The sequence below is a fragment of the Crinia signifera genome, chromosome 1, assembly GCF_055691185.1.
Source record: "Crinia signifera chromosome 1, ASM5569118v1, whole genome shotgun sequence".
Classification (NCBI taxonomy): Eukaryota; Metazoa; Chordata; class Amphibia; order Anura; family Myobatrachidae; genus Crinia; species Crinia signifera.
The window spans coordinates 414,496,782-414,502,841 of record NC_139217.1 but is presented as its reverse complement, the minus strand read 5'-3'; positions in this window follow the sequence as shown (position 1 = coordinate 414,502,841).

Genomic DNA, 6,060 nt, shown 5'->3' with positions numbered 1-6,060 from the left:
TTTCAAGCTTGAAAAAGTTCAATAAACGACCGAAACGTTGCCCGTAGACTGCTGTGTCTGTCATTATTTCTGAGCACTACAAGTCCCAGGAGTGCATTCGTTGCTGTACTATCGATTTGGCACACCAGTGGTTCCCATCGAGTGTCGATCTTATGTGATTCTCTCTCTCTCTCTCTCTCTCTCTCTCTTTCTCTCTCTATATATATATGCAACATTGTATTCTCTGTAAGACACAGAATATCAAACTTGTGAGACATGGAAGCTAAAAGTCTCATTATAGCGACAAAAGCACCAGTATAACCCAACGGATATCAGTATATATGCACTATTCTCTTTCAGAATTTGTTATTTATTATCGTTAAGAAATATTATTTCTAGTGCTATATAATAGTACTTATATACAGCAAAGTATTACACACATATTACTAGTCTCAACCCCTCAACCTACTCAGTCGCAACCCCTCAAAATAGATCTGTGCCCATGGAATTGACCAAATATCGCCCAAGGAGGGCTATGACTCCTCAGGCCATGGCAGCTAACTTGAACCTCTCAGCAGTGATGGGGACCTGTAAAGATCCATGTTCCCTAGTCCATTTTTATAACAGGGCTGTGACAGAGGCACTGGATACTATAGCCCCATTGCGTATTCGACCCTGCAAACCACACCATCAAGCTCCCTGGTTTGACAACAGTATTCGTGATCTCAAGAAAAGGGGTCGTATACTTGAAAGACGATGGAGGAAGACAAACCTGGCAGAGGATAAATTAAATCTAATCAAACACATTGGAATATACCAATCAACAATCACCCGCAAGAAAACAGTGTTCCTTTCAAATGAGATCATGACAGCAAAAAATAGGCCCGCTCAGCTTTTCCGTACAGTGGAGATGCTTTGCAAACCAGCATGCCTGCAGCCTGATGTAACCCTCTCGCAGTCAAGATGCAATGAGTTTGCTAAATTCTTCGCAGATAAAGTATCTATCATCCGGGCTGGAATCCCCACAGTGACACCAAAGGAGTTCCAACAGACCAAGCCTACCAGTTTAAGACACTTGCCTTCATGGGACATCTTTGACCAAGTGGATGTACAATACATTGCTGGAATTTCCAGACTGTTGCGTCCCTCCTCCTGTGATCTGGACCCTGCCCCATCCAAGCTTCTTTTAGGGTGTATGGAAATAATCGGCCCTGCATTTGCAAAAATAGTTCAATGCTCTTTGCAGACAGGCGTTTTTCCCGAACCACTAAAGGAAGCAATAGTCAGACCACTTCTTAAAAAATCTAATTTAGACCCTGACTGCATGACCAACTACAGGCCAGTATCAAATCTTCCTTTTCTAGGAAAGGTTATTGAGAAAGTGGTTGCAACTCAACTAGAGACCCACCTGTTAACCCATGACATTTATGATCCATTCCAGTCAGGATTCAGGAGAAGACATAGCACAGAAACAGCTCTGGTATGTGTGCTCAATGATCTTCTAAATGCAAGGGATAGAGGAGACTGTTCAATCCTAATCCTTCTGGACCTCTCTGCAGCATTTGACACCATTGACCATGGGATTCTAATTGAGCGCCTGAAGAATTTCTGTGGCCTGGGTGGCACAGTCCTTAGCTGGTTCAAATCATTTCTCGCTGGCAGGTCACAGAGAGTTGCATCGGGAGTATACTCTTCACCACCAGTGCCGTTGTCTTGTGGTGTCCCACAGGGCTCTATACTATCTCCCATGCTTTTTGCAGTATACATGCTTCCACTTGGTGACATAATCAGACGTCACGGCCTGGTCTACCACTGCTATGCAGATGATACCCAACTGTACCTGTCCTTTGCTCCAGGCACCGATAACACAATAACAACCTTAAATGGCTGCCTAGCTGAGCTCCAGGAGTGGATGAGTGCCAGTTGGCTGAGACTGAACCCAGATAAAACAGAAGTCCTGATGATAAATCACAGGACAAGACGGCAGCATAGCCAACTGACAGGTCTTAAGCTGGGGGGCACAGCACTAAAAAACTCTGATCATGTGCGGAATCTTGGTGTTGTCCTGGATAATGGCCTGACACTTAAACATCAGGTGTCAGCCACAATCAAATCCTCATTCTTTCATCTGAGAAACATAGCCAGAATCAAGCATTTAATTCCCTCAGAAGACCTTCCTAAAGTCATACATGCATTTATATCATCACGCCTAGACTACTGCAATGCTCTCTACCTGGGTCTTCCAGCAAAAGAATTGCACCGCTTGCAGCTGGTACAAAATGCAGCCGCCAGACTATTAACTAACCAGCCCCGCTCCTGCCACATAACTCCCATTCTCTACGCCCTTCACTGGCTACCTGTAAAATGGCGAATCGTTTTCAAGATTGGCTTACTCACTTTCAAGGCCCTACATGACCAGGGCCCAAGGTACCTGCAACAGCTGCTGATCCCTTACTGTCCTACTCGATTACTACGATCCACTGAAGAAGGACTACTAACAGTACCCAGAATCTCCCTGAATTCATCTGGGGGTCGAGCTTTCAACTTTGCTGCTCCAACTCTGTGGAACTCTCTTCCTCGCACAGTGCGAGAAGCGCCCACTATAGAATCCTTTAAAAATAGACTAAAGACATTCCTATTTACTCAAGCATTTCACTGACATCTACTGTTAAGCTTGTTTTGTATTTCGAGCTGTAAAGACAATGGCCCTTATTCTGATCGGTGCGGATATTCCCGCATTCTTACGGTGCGGTCCGCACGCCACGGTGTTTTGCCGCGTGCGGCCATCGTCCGTAGAAACGCCCACGGGTCCTCCGCATTCGGACGGACTCACTCTTTAAGAACAGGGCGTGTTTACGGACGACATACAAAGCATGCGTGTGCGGGAGAAACACTCCGATTCGGCACGGTATTACAGAGTATTACAGAGTATGCTCGGGAATACCGCATCCGAACGGGAGCCAAGCGGTGCTACCGCACGTAAGCGGAGTATTTACGCCAAACAACCCACTATGAAGTATCTTCTGCTATACATCACATGACCCACTTATTCAATTACCTATCCTCATAAAAAACTGCTTATTTGGAACATGTCGAATACACATGTGTATTGCTAGTATTAATATTCTGTCATGTCCATTGTTAGCAGTTTGAAAGTGTCTGACAAGTACAGCATATGTGGGGGATTAGTACGGTTTCCTTGAAGCAGCAATGGTTTCAATTAAAGCACTGACAAGCGTCCTATTAGTGAGTAATGAGTAAAGGAGTCGATTCTATTGGGTTCAGGTGTTAATGGTTGTAGTCATTAGGCGTACGTTCGCCTACCGCATGAACGAGTGGTGTCCGCAAAGCAATAGTACACTTGTGGACACCGCACATTTCTGCCCTTTTTGATCGCGTGCATTCGGAGTGGTTTCCGAATGTACGCCCCCCAACATAAGTGTACTCCCCCGTGTCCGCCCATGTTTCCGCCCCGTTTTGCCCACTTTGAAACTACGCCCATGTGTCATTCCGCATGACGCCCATAATACGCCCCTATTTCCCGACTGATAGCGGTGAACAGTTTTGGACGGGATTTGCCCGAACTGGTACCGAGTCAAGGCGTGGCACATGCGCGTAGCGTTCTCCACGCATGCGCAGACGCCATAAAGACGCGATCCGTAAGTACGCGGTAAAGTCCGCGTCAATCAGAATAAGGGCCAATGTGTGAAGCACTTTGAGTCCTATTGGGAGAAAAGTGCTATATAAATATCATTATTATTATTATTATTATTATTATTATTACTAGCTGACATATAAGGGAAGAAACACATTTTTGGTAACGCTCTTTTCCTCACCTGTACACGTGGGCAATTTATAGATTAGTTATTCAATTTGTTGCATCTTTTATTCATACACTATGGGGGTTATTCACGTTCATTCGGTCCTCCGTGCATTCGCACGGAGGACCGATGTTGCGCGTCTGCGCATAGGCAGGCGTGTTTCTGCACATGTGCAGATGTAGGGTGCGTGGATCTTTTAAAATGTGTCAGTAAGTAATGAATGCACCTGTGCACCTGTTGGGTAACTTAGAAAATGTGAACTGTGTGGACCGAGTTTGAGAACCACTGAACTATATAATAGGAATCAAACTCACAACATTCAGGCTGAGCCTATTACTGCTCCTCAGGTAGGGGCAGACTTGGGTTTTAGCAGACAACAAGACTGACCCTATAGTACAGTATTCTGTAAATTGATTTGTATGTCATACATGGGTTTATTTATGGGTGAGGGGCAGGATTAGCTTCTGTTTGTCCACATATTTTATTATTGGTAGCCCACCAGCAATGTTTTTGCCTTTTACAATGACCATAAATAATTTCAATTGCCTGGAGACCACTAATCCAAGGCACCCCTGCAAGTAGGGTGACCAACAGGGCCGGCGCTACCCGCTCAGCAAGACCTTCAAAGCAGGGAGGCGCCGGGCCCTAGAGGCGCCTCTCCCTCCTCTGCATCCCTGCTGCTGCGCCTGGTACACTGTGATAGACAGCATGAAGGCTTCTCTAGTCCGATACCTGGCTGTGTCCTCCGCTTCCCTTTGCTCCATACCTCCCCTGCTGTCCTGTCAAACAACAACACGGGAAGCAGCACCGCGGCCTCCCCCCATCAGTGGCAGATTGGTGAGGGGAAGCTGTGACTACTCACTCTCCCTCTTTTGAAGCCCTATGCAGCTGTATGCTCTAACAGCAGACCCCGGGCAGCTCCTCCTGTCCTAAACTCCTAATGCTGTGCTGCGTGTGTGCTGCTTCCTGTTGAGACAAGAACAGGAAGTCACATGACTGTACTGGAGGAACCAGCAGGCAGGCATTAGGGGAGCCGAGCAGCCCGGACAGTGTATCAGCCTGCAGCAGGAGCTCCCACACCACCTGCACACAGAAGAGCAGCTGCTTAGCAATGCCGCCCTCAGGTCAGTTCTGCTGCAAATAAACAGGAAGGAGGGTAATGGCATACTAACAATGTGTGGGGGAGTCAATGTTATATTGCTATTGTTTTTTTTTTGGGGGGGGGGGGGGGCATAGCTCTGTTTGTCACCCAGTGACCTCTATCCTGTCTCCCACTGGCTCTCCCTTTTACATCTCTCTCCTGTGACCTGCTGACTCTCTCCCTGTCACCTCTCTCTCCTGTCACCTGCTGACTCTCTGCCTGTCACCCCTCTCTCCTGTGATCTCCTGACCCTCTCCCTGTCACCTCTCTCCTGTAACCCACTGACTCTCTCACTGTCACCTGCTGACTCTCTCCCTGTCCCCTTTCTCTCTCCCTGTTACCTCTCTCTCTCTCCGGTGATCCGCTGACTCTCACCCCTCTCTCTCTTCTGTCACCTCTCTCTCTTGTCACCCTCTGACTTTGTCCCTCCCTCTCCCCGTCACCTTTCTCTCCTGTCACCTTCTAACTCTTTGCCTCTCCCCGTCACCTCTCCTGTCACCCGCTGACTCTCTCCCTGTCACCTCTCTCCTGTGATGAGCTGACTCTCTCCATTTCACCTCTCTCTGCTGTCACCTCTATCTCTCTCCTGTCACCCACTGGGCCATGGGTGGGCATGCACCCACAATTCATAAAATCAAATGGTGTGTACGCTCCCATGAACAGACCACGGTTAGGCACATGCACAATGCAGATAAGACTGACCACATCAGTATTTGTAAGAGGGCGCAAATTTTACGGTTTGCAGGAGGGCGCCGGACTCCCTAGCACCGGCCCTGGTGACCAACTCATCCCTTTAATCCGGGACACATATTAATTACACAGGTTCTTTGGCTGGCTTTCACCTGGTTTTAAACTGCCACACCTCAAGACTCCATTACACCTGGATTTTAAACTGCCACAGAACCTGTGTAATTAATATGTGTCCCGGATTAAAGGGTTGAGTTGGTCACCCTACCTGCAAGTGTCCCGAGGCACCCCAGGGAGCCTAGGCAGTTTGGGAACCACTGTACCAATTATGCTGCAGTGGTCTGGCATGGGTAGTATACAGAAGGAAGGTACTGTATAGCGAGAGAGCAGAGTAGCATCCACATAATATCTGTTTAAAGGCTGAATTACACA